Here is a 16,745-nt window from a genome sequence, read left to right as displayed (position 1 = left end):
CATGACTAAACAAACAGAACAAAAGATTTAATATGTCGTAAGTTCCAAAGGTTTACCTCAATTCTTAACATAATCAAAGAAGGAGATTTTTTGCATTCATGGAAAGTATTTGAGACAATTAGAACTTATAGCGTGGGGATGCTCAAACCTCAAATGATTTGCTTGAAATCTTGCAATCTCAGAAGAGAACCAACTTCAATCAATTCTTTCAAAATAGTTGATGTTTCCACAATGTAAAACACTTTCGAACGCGAGAAGGTTAAGGAAAACCTCACGTCCCTGTCGTCAAAGGTTGAGGACAATTTGTTCAAAACACAAGCAATTGTCATCTGATGTTTCCTGAGAAAACAATTTATGAAACTGCTGGACATCCTCATAAATGAAATCAGTGTGTAACCTCGGGAAAGGAAATGGATGAGAAGTAACCATTCCAATGGGCACTAACTGTGTTCCCCTTCTTGTTGATCTGTTCCTTTATGCATATGAATAGGAATTTCAAAATCAAACCAAGGAAATTAACAATAACAATTAACGTCCAATAACAGTCAAATAGCCTCTTCCCCTCCACTGATTTATCCCCCTGATCTGGTAATAAAAGTTAGATTTTAGCGATTCGGAGATTCAGAGTGACAACAAATTTACCACAAGGCTGAATGACAAGAGGGATAATCTTTTGGTGCCTACATTTCACAAATGTTGAGCTACATTATCGTCTACAAAGATTAAAAAAAAATCATCATAATACTATTGCTCAATTATTTGCTTTAAGGTTGAAACATTCAAGCCCTTTGTAAAGTTTTTAAAACTGTTTATGTTTATGTGGATGACATGTCCTTATGCGACACACCAATAACCATTATGATGTCCAATGCGGTTCCCTTTTTGACTTATACTATATGTTCCCTTGTTTTAGGTGAACACTTGCCTTGCTTTGCATATGTTTGTGATGGGTACCACTAGTGGGGTGGGGTATGTTCACCTTTTCGACATTATGGTATTGTGGTTCCTATACACATGCATAAGAAATAGTCGGAGTGGTACAATGGACTTTGCTTTTAGCAGTGATTTCTCATCATTATGGACAGGGATCATGTCGCTATATTTTTTCAGAATGAATATGCTTTAAGAACAAAAAATGATCAGCTTATTCCTAACGGAATGAATGGTTCACAAAACGGAATGAATCGCCAACTTATAAGGTACTTAATGGTTCACTTGCAAATTAAGGGGCCTTAAGAATAAAGATATTGGCTTAAAGGTGCACTGATCTCTGACAATTCACAGGGTTGGTTTGTTTGTTGGTTTGTTGTTTAACGCCGCACTCAGCAATATTCCAGCGGTCTGTAAATAATCGAGTCTGGACCAGACAATCCAGTGATTAATATCATGAGCATCCATCCACGCAATTGGGATCGATGACATGCATCAACCAAGTCAGCGACCACCCGATCCCGTTAGTCGTCTTTTACGACAAGCATAGTCGCCTTTTACAGCGAGCATGGGTTGCTGAAGACCTATTCTATCCCGGATCTTCACGGGTCCAATTCCAGGGACTCGTTGTTGCCTTTGTCTTTTCCCCTTTATACCCAGCATAATTAGTCTTTTGTGGTGTTTTAAAGCCATTTTGAACTTCTTAATAATTTTTTGTAAATCTGTTAAATAGATGGACAGATTTTGCAGTCAATTTGTATAATTTAGACATTTTATAAATTGTCTACATAAATGAATTGATTTTTGCACATTGTCTGTAACATATACATGCCTACAAACGTAGGGGCTCGTGAAAACAACGACTTAGTGTTGTCTGTCTCATGTCAAAGAACTTCCTAATGACAACGTTGAGGAACAAGAATGATTCTGTTCAATGCTACAGCAAATGAATGAAAACAAAATGTTGTAATTACAACTGACCAACGTTATGTAATTTCGCAAATATATGGGTGTATTCCGACTGCTTTAGTAAACCTATACATATAAAGGTTTACTTTTGACAAATCCACTGTGAAATATAACAGTTTTTAATCAATCAACGTATTTTTGGTTAGTCCTTTGATGGATGTCTTTTTTGTAACTTCAGACCTGGATTTATAAGAAAATCTAAGATTGAATAATTCCCTAAGAGACAAGTTATCCCAAATGTGAACCTGTGTCAGGTAATTTGAGTGGTGCTACTCCTTATTATTCCTGTAATATATTAATTAACTGAACATAAAGTGAATGACGACAAATACACCAGCCTAACGTTACACCATGAAACATGGATGACAACAAGGGAGTAGTAATTGTAGTAATTGTTGCATTATGATTGAGACTCCCAGGACGCCCTGCCCAGTGAGACCCACCCAGAACTTTTCGGAGAATGTGTAAAATCCCTCACACTGCAGTCTCCTGCATTACCCAGATTGTCAAAAGGACTATTCCTGGCAGCAAACTCTACCAATATCAGTCAACAGATTGGGAAGTACCAAACCCAAGGCACCGACAACAATGGGGAGTCGGACATGCTGGTACTTGGGATGCAAGCATGATATTTCGAAAGCGAGGGCGCATATTTGCCATGTTTTTCCGCAATGTTGTCAATCACATTAGTGTCAAAAGGGACAGAAAATTTAATGACAAATGATTTCATTTGATTTATCAAAAAGGGCAAGATCGGTTTTTTTTTTGGCTTGGACAGGTCTCAGACTGCATACGGACCTATGCCACAGAATTTGATATTTATCATTTTACATGATGCCCGCTACATATTTTGGTCGTAACATGGTGGGCCTGTGTCAAAACCATAAATATGGGGAAGACGGTAAAAAAAATGATCGAGCCACACCATCATGTTGCTGATCTTTTCAATGGTAATGGTTGTTCAGAAAGCCTCTCCTTGAAAAACAGAGTCTTTGCCGATCTGATATGGCACTTCGTTGTTTGACACTCATTATTGTACTGCCCAGAAGTACAGAACCATCAACAAAATCATATTGACAATGATATTATGTCCCACATACTTGGTTCGTTTAAGAAAACTGTGGAATGGCAGTCAGATTGTCATTATTCTAAGTCCATTTGAAAAGGCCTAATGCTTTATGAAATTCGGTTTTATCTAGACATAACTGTAACCCTTGTATTTGCTATCAACGTAATTGTACGTGAGCACCTTCCCTGGATATTATCAATGAATGTAACTCACCGTCCTCAGATCTTGTTTGTTGCACATGGTCATAACGTAGGGCACTATTGGCAGCCCCATAGCTGCTAGTTGCCAACACTAAAAGAAGAATCTGAAGCAGCATCTTTAGTCGTCGGTGCCTTGTCTGATGGAATTGGTGGATGCTGGCAACTATATATATACAGTAGTGTTCAGGACATGTATACCATTCTTACAGCAGGTGGGTCGTAAAGACGACATTATTATTTACGATTATGTTGATAAGATAACATATTACGATACTAATAAAACTTAAATTTCATTACTAAAAAAATTAAATTCTGATCATAACACATACAATGTGTCAACATCGACAATGTGAATTGATGCTCACTCACACTTAAATTCATCGCTCTTATCAAGCTGAATATCACTTCAGGAAAATGAAATTATGCACAGATAGCTGGCTTGATATCAGTTTATATGTTCAAATATGATGACAGAGCATCAAAAAGTACCGTGTGGCCGATATATTTACTGCACCGAAAATACTTTAAAAATAATTGGTTATTTGGTGCATGCCAACCGGTACCTGTCCTTTTTAATTTGATATAGTGGCGTTCATTGGCGACAAATAAACAAAACCCAATTTGTTTATGAAACTTAAAATACAATTGCAAAATGATGTTTAAGTAATCAATGTCAGGAGATGCCTTAAATACCGTTTGATATACCCTGTGCTTCTCGTGTTGGCTTATCACACACTGGTGCGACTTGTGAGGTCGAATGGTTTCCCAGTCGTAGTTGGGTTTGAATATTGTTAAAGCGATGTAAATAAAAACGACAGAACACTTTCAATAATAATAATAATAATAATAAGAAGAAGAAGAAGAAGAAGAAGAAGAATTTCAGGGCATTGACACCCTCACACGAATAATCATGTCAGACAATAGATCCCACCACCCGCGCTCTTCCCTCAATTGCTCATACCAAAAGACGTTAAAAGATGGTACTTGTTGTTACCTTGTCTGGCGCTCGGCATTAAGGGGCTAAAACAAGGACTGGTCGGCTCGGAGTCAGTATACTGTGTCTGAGTGGGGTATTCATGTTAAACTGCGGCATGGTATGTCAGTGGGCTAGCACTATAAATCGGCATCAGTCCGGACTAGTACAAGCAGCCACACACACACACACGTGCATGCACGTCGCTATATAAGTGCAATAATCTTAGACGCGACGTTAAACCCAATTTCCCCTCACCTCTTGTGAAGCATGTCAAGACTCATGATGAAAACAAAGCATTCAACACTTTTCTAAAACGAACCAAGGATGTGGGACATAATCTCAATGTCGGTGTTGATTTTGTTGATGGTTCTGTAATGCTGGACGGTACGGAGTGTCAACCAAGCGAAGTGCAAAATCGAGGCCCAGACACAGTTTTTTTCAAGGAGAGGCTATCTGAACGACCACTGCATCGAGTTTATGTGAAGTGTGTTGAGAAGATCAGCAATCCTGCAGAATCATTCGCTTGGATGAAGTCGTCTGGCCTGAAAAGTGAAACAGAAGGCTTTCTGTTTGCTGCTCAGGACCAGTCACTTCCCACTCGAAACCGTCAATGTGTGATTTTGCATCTAAATGTGAATATGAAATGTAGATTGAATTTAATGAGACTGTCCAACACATTGCCAGTGGATGCCCAGCTTTGGTACAAACACAGTATCTTAAGCGACATGATGGAGTGGCTCGATCATTTTATTACCGTCTTCGCCATGCTTGTGGTTTTGACACAGAGGTCCATCCATGGAACGACCCGGAATATGTAGAGGGCTTCATGGAAAATGATAAATACAAAATTATATGGAATAGGCCCATTTACAGCCCCAGACGTATCCAGGCCAACAAACCTGATCTTGTGCTTTCTGATAAATCCAATGAAATCCTTTATATCATGGAATTTTCTGTCCCTTTTGACACTAATGTGATTGACAAGATTGAGGGAAAACATGGCAAATATGTGGACCTCGCTTTCGAAATTTCACACTTGCATCGAAAGAACCAAGTTGTTCTACTCCCCATTGTTCTCGGTGCCTTAGGTTTGCTACCTCCCAATCTGTTGACTAGCATTGGGAGAGTACCCAGGTTTGCTACCAGGAATACAGCCCTCCTGACATTCTGTGTAATCCAGTAGGCTGCAGTGTTTGGAAGTCTGCACATTCTCCGAAGTGAAAAAACCCTTTCCATATTCATAATTAATCTCTACCAAACGAGTCGTTTGTACGATTCACAACACATACAAAAGCAAGTCAATTGTTCACCTGAAAAAAAACCACGGGAATAAAAATAGAGAATTGCATCGGACATCATTCTTGTCTCTGATGCGTGAAAGTTGTTAATGTCCTCCACATGTCTACCACCAAACATTTTGAAAGCTTTACTATAACCTTGAATGTTGTACTACGTTCTTTGAAATATTGCTAGAAAGAGCATGCTTGATTGTACATCAATAGTAAGGGAAAGTTTACCATTGGAAAGTTGAAGTCATCCCTCTTGTCATAAAGCTTAAATTCGGTAAATCGAACATCTCAACTTCCTCAACACTACTTCTTTGATAGGCATTCCTCAACACTGCTTAAATTAAATAGTACTCCATTCCTGACAACTAACCATTGTTAGAAACAATGTAATTCAGTTACAATCATTGTTTAACAATAAATTACACTGCCATTTAACAACACAATGGTTACATGTATATATTATGGTGATATTATTTTCCTCAAAAAGAAAGAAAATGATACTGAAAACGTCGTCTGACGCGGGGTGGCCTAGTAGATGAGGCGTTGGTTCGTCGCGCCAAAACTCCGGGTTTTCTGCTCCAGTTGTGTACAATGTGCAAACCCCAATAATGGTGTTCTCCAGCATGATATTGGTAAAAGTGACTTCACTTACTCACTCACTCACTCACTCACTCACTCACTCACTCAACCACTCACTCAACCACCCTCCTTCCCTCCCCCCACACACCCACACACCCACCCACTCAATCCCTCACTCACTCACTCACTCACTCTTAGCACCAATGGCTGAATAATCATACGTTATTCACATTAGCTGGGTTAAAGTATTTCTTGCAGGATGAATACCAGTACGTAACCATGATGTAACGCTGTACAAAATCTAACACAATGGGGGGCACAGGTGGCCCAGTCGTCTAAGGCGCCGCGATTCGCTGTGCAGAGTTGCGTCCCTTGGGCACGCCAGAAACCTATGATTGTGGGTTCGAATACCGGTTCGCCCCGATTATGTTTCTAGGTTTGTCAGCACCATACCCGTGCTCGTGGGTTTCACCTAAGTGGTAAACGTCTGAGACCTGCATCACTTCGGGCTTTCCTCCCACATAAAGCTGACACGCCGTGATATAACTGGAATACTGTTAAAAGCGGCGTTAAACCCAACTCACTCACTCACTCACTCTAACACAATGATGAAGACATTGTTCAGATCAGAATCTATCTAGTAATTCCCAATTTCCGTAGGTCCTGCCATGTGTGTGTAGGGACTGCCTTTCTGTAGACGAGGTGAACACGATTACTGGGATTTCGTGGCATATGCATAGCATCTAGCATTACAGTAAACAGTTAATATACCGCTCAATTAAAGGGACGTAACTCTACACGTTCTGAAGATGCAACGTGTTTTTAATACTGCTGTGCATTGCATGCCTAATATTGAGTAATGTGGACTCTAGGTCTTAAACGACAAAACCATTAGGTCGAACAATAGCGGACCTTTCTATAACAACATAGAAAAATTGATTTAAACAACTTGTCCCAGGCTGACCAGAGACATAATGAAAAGTTGTGACTATTGGGAAAAAACAGTTTGAGATTCCCTAGCGACAAAAAAAATGCAATGCAAAAAATGTCCGATGCAATTTCCATTTTTTTGGTCTTGTACCAAATGTTCCTTTTTTCATGGTCAGGATACGCTCATTTTCTGCGAACTCCTGGTATCATCACTATTTTGATTGTGATTAATAAAAACATGCTCATGTTATAGTAGGAATTGAACATTGGGCTCGATGATCCGGATATTTCTCATGATAAAGAAAAGACTTTTGTTTCTTTTATTTAAATTTGTCCCTGCATCGATTACAAAGTGAGTAACTTTAATGTTTCAATTGGGGTGGTCGAGTAGTCTAGTGGTTAAAGCGTCCGCTCGTCACGCCGAAGACCCGGGTTCGATTCCCGACATGGGTACAATGTGTGAAGCCCATTTCTGGTGTCCCCCGCCGTGATATTGCTGGAATAATGCTAAAGCGGCGTAAAACCATACTCAATGACTCACTGACTCAATCACTAATGTTTCAATTGATCCTTTGTTGCAAATACACATGTTTAATGGATTCTCACTAACACAATTGTGATCGATACTGAATACATACGCCACACTGTTCTCCGTAGGGTTGGTGAGGAATCAACTTATACTTATAAAGGGTACGGTATTCCGAACTGGAATACCCAAAGTTTGACAGGTTTCGGCTACACTTGATTCATGATACTGCAAGGGCAGGAAGTCTCGACTAGCGTTGGCATTAGCCTAATGCTAGGTACTAACGTAAACAGAACGAATGTAACCTCATCATATTACATCCTTGACAGTCACATTATATATAGTTTGTATGTCGTCATTTTCAGTCATCTTTGAATTCAAAGATATGTGTTGGGAAGTTCGGTTTTAGCTGAAAATAATTGTAACCTCTTTGCACTAGATATCCATAAAGTTCTTGGTGACCAATTTTGAAACCTCCTGTTCATACTCACCATCCTATGACCCTCTGCGTTGCAAATGGTCATGAGTGCTGCATATGGTCACGAGTGCTGGGAGACCCGTGAAGATTGCGGGGTAGAATAGGTCTCAGCTACCCATGCTTGCCGTAATAGGCGACTTTGCTTGTCGTAAGAGGCGACTAACGGGATCGGGTGGTCAGGCTCGCTGACTTGGTTGATGCATGTCATCGATCCCAATTGCGTGGATGGATGGTCATGATATTAATCACTGGATTGTCTGGTCCAGACTCGATTATTTACAGACCGCCGTCATATAGCGGGAATATTGCTGAGTGCGGTGTTTAACAACAAACCAACCAACCAACCATGAGTGCTGGGCGATGTTGGCAGTCATACAGGTAAGAAGTAAGAATCTGAATCAGCATCTTACATATGCAGTTGTGTGCAGGAAGTCTCAAGCGTAGGCATTAGCCTAATGCGAGGTACTTATGATGTAAAGAGAAAAATCTAAACCTCATCATATTATTTCCTTGACAGTTAAATTGTATACATGTGTGTCATCATTTTCAGTCATCTTTGTAATTAAAAATATGGGAAGATCGGTTTAAGATGGAAATAATTTATTGCAACTTATGCTCCTAATATGTTGTGCGTTGTAGGGCCGGGACGGGTAACTCGGGTACCCGGGTCGGGAGGGTACTGAGTAGGACCCGGGTTCCCACAGGACTACCCGGACCCATGGTTAGTCGCGTGATATATTGTTTTATGACAAATATTATCTGGAACTCTATGGTTACACTACAAGTCACTAATGTTCGCATTTCTCTCTCACTATGCACCCATTCCTTCTGACTTTTCATATGGTTGAATAAAGATATAACTTTAGTCAACTTCTGTGTGTGCATGGTCAGATTGTTTAATACATGTATCTAAATACGTTTTGCAAGTGCTGTGGTAAAAAAAATTCCCACTCAAACATTTTGTATCTCTTGAGACCTACAGTGGGTAGGGTCGGGTAATTGAGGGGTGGGTACCCGGGTTGTAAATTTGGACTCGTCCCAGCCCTAGTGCGTTGCCTTTGGTCATGAGCGCTGGGCGCCGTTGGCCACCGTTGTAAAAAAAATCGGACTGAGATGGGTAGATGACAGGTGTTACTAAATTAATGAATCATTAGTTTAATGACTCAAGCCATTGTAGACTCTCATCTCAATCTTCAAGAAAATTAATATATCTATGAATGTAATATGTTGATGTATTATTTTGTAAGGTACTCAAAGTAGAACATTGATATATTATCCACGTGAGTGCATACAAGTATTCTTACAGTGATGGGGCGGTCAGGTAGCCTGGTGGTTAAAGCGTTCGCTCGTCACGCCGAAGACCCGGGTTAGATTCCCGACATGGGTACAATGTGTGAAGCCCATTTCTGGTGTCCCCCGCCGTAATATTGCTGGAATATTGCTAAATGCGGCGTAAAACCATACTCACTCACTCACTCACTCACTCTTACAGAGAAAAGTAACTCACTTTGATGTCTAATTCTAGTTATCGAATCATAGTTTTCGGACACAATACGTTTTCGGACGCCCATGTTTATCCCGATTACTCGCGCTAAAACGAGGGATGTGGCGTCACGCAGACATTGTAAATACTCAGATGAAAGTGAGTGAGAGGAATTACAGTTGTTCTTGTGAGTAGCGTCTTTAACGTCCGAAAACCCATAACGCTGGGACGTGAAAAGCTTTCCAAAGTAAATCAATTTATATGTGTACATATTAATGCATGAACCATGATAACATTTCCTTCAAATAATATGCTTGGATCACGTATGTTAAGCCACACTAAGACTGTTTGAGAGAATATATTTTAGAAGGGAATAGAATATGTTATGAGATTGAAGCAACTTTTGCTGGTGGGTTGTGGGTCAACAAACTGTAAGAGCCCACAGTATCGACTAGAGAGTTTAGTTCTTAGTTCTTTAGATATCGCTTTGAAACGTTTGGCAAAACCAGAAACAGACCCCACTAAATCAGACAGCATGATCTTGAATTTGCAACAAGCCAATTGATGCCTTAGATTTAAGTAACATTCTCAGGCAAAAATAAGTTTCCCAAAATGTGCCTCAATATTATACGTTTCAGGAACAACCAACAATTTCATTTTCTTTTCGAAGACCTTTTCATCCAGCTTGTTCAATTTCTGGATAGTGTTGCAGAACGTGGACTTGGCAGCTCGTGATGTAAATTCCACCAGCTGTTGTTGCCATAAGTCATCATACTGCTTCCCTATTGTTGCCAATGACAACCTTCGTCAGTTATTCAAGTATGGACCAAAATATCTTGAGCAGCCTTCCTACCAGTTGGTATCACAATTCTAAAATCATGGATTTTGTCGAAATATATGCCAAGAAATGGGCCAAAAGAGAAGATGAACCTTATGCATGTCTTTCAGAGTGGGTTATGTCAGTGCGTGATGTTGTCTTTGGAATAAACCCATTCCCAGCCAGCTGTCATCCAAAGTCTGGCTGCCCCACATGAAAAGTTTGTAATTGTTCCCACTGACAAGTCCTAAAATAACATAACCATTATATGTAAGCATCACTACATTAATTGTTTGCTCCGAGAACTTGGTTTAACCATTATCCTTAATACAATGAAGGAAGGACCATATAGTATTCACAGAAAGTGTTTGAGACAGGCGGAATTATTACCATGTGGATTCTCAAGAACACAAAGGATTTCCTTGACGGGTTACAAAAATAAAGAACGAAAAGAACGAAATGCGATTGTGTTGCAACATTTGATTTTCAAAGTTGTATACGACAATCCCACATTACGAACTGAAGGGAAACCTCATTCATTGATACAAAAGATACATTTCCATATATATCTACAGAGGTTCAGGGTTGGTTGGTTTGTTGTTGAACGCCGCACTCAGCAATATTCCAGCTATATTACGGCGGTCTGTAAATAATCGAGTCTGGACCAGACAATCCAGTGATTGACATCATGAGCATCGATCCACGCAATTGAGATCGATGACATGCATCAACCAAGTCAGCGAGCCTGACATCCGATCCCGTTAGTCGTCTTTTACGACAAGCATAGTCACCTTTTACAGCATGGGTTGCTGAAGACCTATTCTACCCCGGAATCTTCACGGGTCTCAGAGGTTCATGGAAAATTGTTAAAAATGAAAGCAAATGCTATGTGAAGTTTACTGAGGAAACAATATGTGAAATGCTGGACTCATTCATAACATCTATGTCAGATTTGGGGTAAGACATTTAGGCAGGAAGTATCCATCCCCATGGGCACCCGCGCCCCTATAATTGAAAAGGAAATTATCATACGATGTTAAAATTATATAATTCACGTTAAACCATGGTTACTTGACACGCCACGACTAGCCTTACCCCTGACATACATGGAATCCATACCAGTATTATATATACAACACTGGTCTCCAAACAACTAATGAAACGATCGTGTATATTCTGTACCCGGCTGATGGTAATATCAAAAGAACTTGCAGGTCTGGCCGGTCGTGCTATTTAAGCCACGCCTCCTTGTTAGTGCTTTTAAGATTCGTTTGGCTTGTGACAAATACAGACCTAATACAACGTACTTTTAATTAAGTGCAAGAGCGCTAACTTTACGTTTTCACGTCTTTATTCTCAGCCATCCTATTGTACACGATACTGGCTACATTATGACGTGAAAAAAATGCTACATATGTCAATGCTACATGCATTTTCAGACATATGAGTTGTTTCCATGGTACTCAGTATTAGGCATGGACTGCACAACATTATTAAAGACATCTTGAAAACGTGTAGAGTTACAAAGTAGAGATAATTTATGGGTAATAACTTCTTTATGTACTGTAAAGGCGGTGTTTCGGTATGGATCCTCATTTCGTTGTCAGAAGGCTTGGTATGAGGATCTATACCGAAACGTCGCCTTTACATTAAATAAAGAAGTTGTTATCCATAAATTATCTCTACTTTGTCATCCGTCAACTTCTAAGTAATGCCTATCAAACAATTCATGTAGAGTCACGTCCCTTGAATGAAGTGCTTTTACTGCTTAATGTAATTCCATGTATCAAACATATGAAACGAAATCCCAGCAATGGTGTTTACCTCGTCTACAGCAAGGAAATCCTGATACACACAGGGTGAGGTGAGGTGAAATTGGGTTGAACGTCGCGTCCAAGATTATTGCACTTATATAGCGACGTGCATGCACGTGTGTGTGTGGCTGCTTTTACTAGTCCGGACTGATGCCGACTTATACTGCTAGCCCACTGAGATACCATGCCATACCATACACAGTATACTGACTCCGAGCCGACCAGTCCTTTTTTTAGCCCCTGAATGCCGAGCGCCAGACAGGGTAACAACAAGTACCATCTTTTAACGTATTTTGGTATGACGCGGCCGGGGATCGAACCCCGGACTTTCCGTGCCACACACAGGGAAGGACGTATGGAAACTGAGATTGATTCTCATCTGAACAATGTCTAATCATTATGCTAGACATTTACAGAGTGGTAACCTAACTTACATATTCATCCTGTAAGAAGTACTTAACCTCTTGGTAATTAACGTGTCATGCATATGTTACGGTTGTTTGTTAGTTAACCTGACTTTAAAATAATCGACTTTTGAACAACCAAACTAATGAGATTAAAGTTGAGTATGATATAATTCAGTCATTGGTGCTCTTAAAAGATCAAATTCTAATTTGAGCTGTAATATTCTTTCAACTGAATTGTAATGTTTCATTTCAGATTTGTCTTGCAGGAACGGAATGTCTGGTAACAATGGTCATACGACACAGACACCGAATTATATAAGTTCAGTTCAGTTCATGTACTTGAATATGTCCCTAAAGATATTCAAAGTATATAAAGTCAGCGGTTCAATATATGTATCAAGTGAGTGAATGAGTGAGTATGATTTTATGCCGCTTTTAGCAATATTCCAGCAATATCTCGTCGGGGGACACCACAAATTGGCTTCACCCATTGTACCCATGTCGGGAATCGAACCCGGGTCTTCGGCGTGACGAGTGAACGCTTAAACCACCAGGCTACCCGACCGCCCCTCAATGTATCAAGAGGATACACACGAATACATATTGATCTTGGTAACAATAATGTTATATTCTTACATCGAGTGAGTGAGTGAGTGAGTGAGTGAGTGAGTGAGTGGTTGTGAGTGAGTGAGTGAGTGAGTGAGTGAGTGAGTGAGTGAGGTCACTTTCAGCAGTATTATGCCGGGGAACAGCAGCAATGGGGTTCACATATTGCACCCAAGGGGGAATTGTAACCCTGTTCTCCTACAATTATGTAGATGAAGGCTACGATGAAGAATGTATTAAACGTGAAGAAGATGCAGACGAAGAACACGAAGAAGGTTAGAAATAATTCCTCAATCTGTCCGATAGAAATTGACATTTTATATGCGACGAAACACTCATTGCTGGCATTCCATAGACCATCAACCACTATCAGGAAGGAAAACTATTGTTCTTTTATGTACAGATTAATGATGAAAAAAACTGATACAAAGCCAGTTTGTCTACCATCCTGTAGATGAAGGCGAAGACAATGATACATCCTTTCAGGTATGTTATTCATAATAATTAGAGTTAACATCGTTTTCCAATTCCAAATACATTTATGGATATAATTGTGCTGTTGCCTTTTAGGCCCAATTAAATCTGTTTCACAGTAATTTTTAGTTCACTAGCTTACATTTATATTTTTTGTAGGTCGTGTTGTCCTTAATGATTTCAACGTCATCTTCGAACTGGTTGAAGGGATGAGCTTGGAACTTTACTGTAGTAGTTCTAGCACCAGATTGTACATGACGTTGAAATAAAAAATAGTGTTTTTAATGAGTGAGTGAGTTATTGAGAACGGTTTTACGCCGTTTTTAGCAGTATTCCAGCCATACCACGGTGGAGAACACCAGAAATGGACTTCACACATTGTACCCAAGAGGGGAATTTAACCGCTAGACAACCCCGCCGCTCCTTTTTAATAAATGAAATAATTTGAAATTGTGAAACGCCTTCTCAGAAACCACTCAGCCGAGAGGGATACTATAATGTGACTTAGGTTTGTCCTTTGCCTGGAAAGTAAAAATGAAACTAATTGGTCTGACACATGGCCCTTATGTACAATCTGCCATCATCAGTTTCACAGTGCCGTGACTCCAATTGGGCATGAAGCTAAAACTTCACGTGCTAAAGTCGCTCGCACCAATGATCAAATTTTAATTTGTTCAAGAATGACCAGATTTCAAATGTACTCGCCACGACATCCATATTGAAAAACGCATACCGTATTCGACGTAATAAGCGCCCAGGGCGCTCTAAAATTCAAATAGGGGGCTGTTATTAGAATATTATTTTGTTGAAAAAAAACAGAGTTGAAAGATACATTTCGTGGTTTATGCTGACAGCCTGAAATGTTGATGTATGACAGATTTTTTCAAAAATTAATTGCCCATAATAAAGGGTGCATATAACACACGAGTGCGTATTATACGCGTATAAATAAGTCTTGTGTACATTGATCCATTGGAAGGGGTGCTAATTGGAAATGTTCACCAGCCAATATATATGCAAATGTATCCGTGGGCGCTTATAAGAACCGGACGATCATTACGTCGAATACGGTTTATTGCCAATGCTCAGTCGCTGTTGTTCAAAAAGTATTGTTATGTGATTGTAGAGACTGTTGTAAATTTGTTTGTAGTAATTGTCAGAGGCAGCACATGGGGACTGAAGGAAGTGCTAGTAAAATGTCGTGGCCAGTTTGTCGGTCTGCAGCAGCGAGTTTAAATTACAGTTTTCCAGTGTATAAATGAACAGGACAGGCTTGGGTTTCGAGGAGTTTCGACATGGGACAGTATTTATCATCGTAAGATATATTCTTTCAAAATACATTGAGGTGTTTTACAGTGCTATTTCAAACAGTCTTGTGAATCCCCAAGGGCAACTGTATTCACGACATTAGACCCTAAAAGCAACACCTTATCAGTAATCCTAGTAAAATGTAAAGTAACGAAAATTCTCTTTTCAATTGTTTACTAAATCAATAATAAAGTTTTTTTCAACACAAAGCTACTGCAAGTAACTGAGATGCCAAGATCGATAAGTCACACATAGTGTCTAAAATGAAATTTACATAACGAAAAGTCAAACACTGATGTCGATTGAAAGTCAGTTCTTAACATGAAAAACGCTTCTGAAGTCGCGTGAGACCATCTTCAGCATGGACAGAAGCAAACACAACATGGCCGCTGATGACGTACCGTCAAAATACGGGTACGTAAGTGCCACGTTCGGAGGTATGGGTCATCAGGTTGACTTGTGACGCATGATCTACCAGTAAGGTGAGGTGAGGTGAAATTGGATTTAACGTCAAGTCTAAGATTATTGCACTTATATAGCGACGTGCATGCACGTGTGTGTGTGGCTGCTTGTACTAGTCCGGACTGATGCCGATTTATAGTGCTAGCCAACTGAGATACCATGCCGCAGTTTAACATGAATACCCCACGCAGACACAATATACTGACTCCGAGCCGACCAGTCCTTGTTTTAGCCACTTAATGCCGAGCGCCAGACAGGGTAACAACAAGTACCATCTTTTAACGTCTTTTGGTATGACGCGGCCGGGTATCGAACCTCGGACCTTCCGCTCCCCGGCGGACGCTCTACCACTAGACTACGGAGGCGGTCTCTACCAGTGAGCGTAGGTCAGAAGTCCGACCTGTCTGTGTGACCCGACTGATGTAGTTACCAACTGTAGCTCTGGAACAGCCAAAGGTTCTTACAAAATGGGCTTTCCAGTTGCTCCCTCGCGTTAACGTTGTCCTGCAGTGAGTCGTGCTATTCTTTTGGCGTTGATTTTACTCAAATACGACCTACATGATAAGCGTGGGACATTATGTTGAGTTGAAATGTGTTTGGTTGATCGTGTATGCATGTGGTTGCGTTATAATATTTATGAGGTTGGAATTCCTTAATAGATGATCATGTGTAAAGTTTCTTTTCTTCTACAGATAGGAACAGGATATTGTGTCGGTCGCTGTTTCAAACTGATTGAAAGAAGGGATCAAACAATGTTATTTGATCAAATGTTATGTAATGTAGCCTAAGGTAGTGTCAGTAACATAATCAACATTAGGACCAATAACAGAGCTACAGATAAGCAGCGTATTTATGTAAAATACCCCCTCTCCTTCCACCCCCCCCCCCCCCCCCCCACACCCCACACCCCCCCCCCAAAAAAAATACACAAAAAACCCACATAAACAACAAATATTCAAAGCCCAATTACTTACAATTAACTTGCGTACAGAACAGAAATTATATGAAATTAATAAAAATCAAATGAAAAATATCAGCACGCGTAAATACCCAATAAAGCTTTTTCAGCATGCATACAAAGGAGCTAATTTCCGAAACATAATTACGAGCTAATTTACTTTCCGAGTCGATCCTCTATATTTAGAACCGTTATATACATCTACATTTTTGTGTGTAAATCTTAAAATGTTCACTCATTTTTTGGGGAAAAAAAACCAATAGAATGATAAATAGATGAGTGAAAAATATTGGTCACCCAATGAAAAATGTAATAAGCCAATTCAAATAGAAACCTTCGAGTAAAAACTCGATTGCTCAAAATGTTATCTGGAGCTCTGAATAACTAATGTCATGTCATATATTGAATGTACCACAAAGAACTGGTACTTCTATGGAATACTGTAAGGGACATTCTCGCGATCTCGCATT

Source organism: Haliotis cracherodii, unplaced genomic scaffold (genome assembly GCF_022045235.1).
Source record: "Haliotis cracherodii isolate W230 unplaced genomic scaffold, xgHalCrac1.p SCAF_17, whole genome shotgun sequence".
In the NCBI taxonomy this organism is placed as follows: Eukaryota; Metazoa; Mollusca; class Gastropoda; order Lepetellida; family Haliotidae; genus Haliotis; species Haliotis cracherodii.
The sequence above is the reverse complement of the archived record's forward strand: the minus strand, read 5'-3'. Positions refer to the sequence as shown.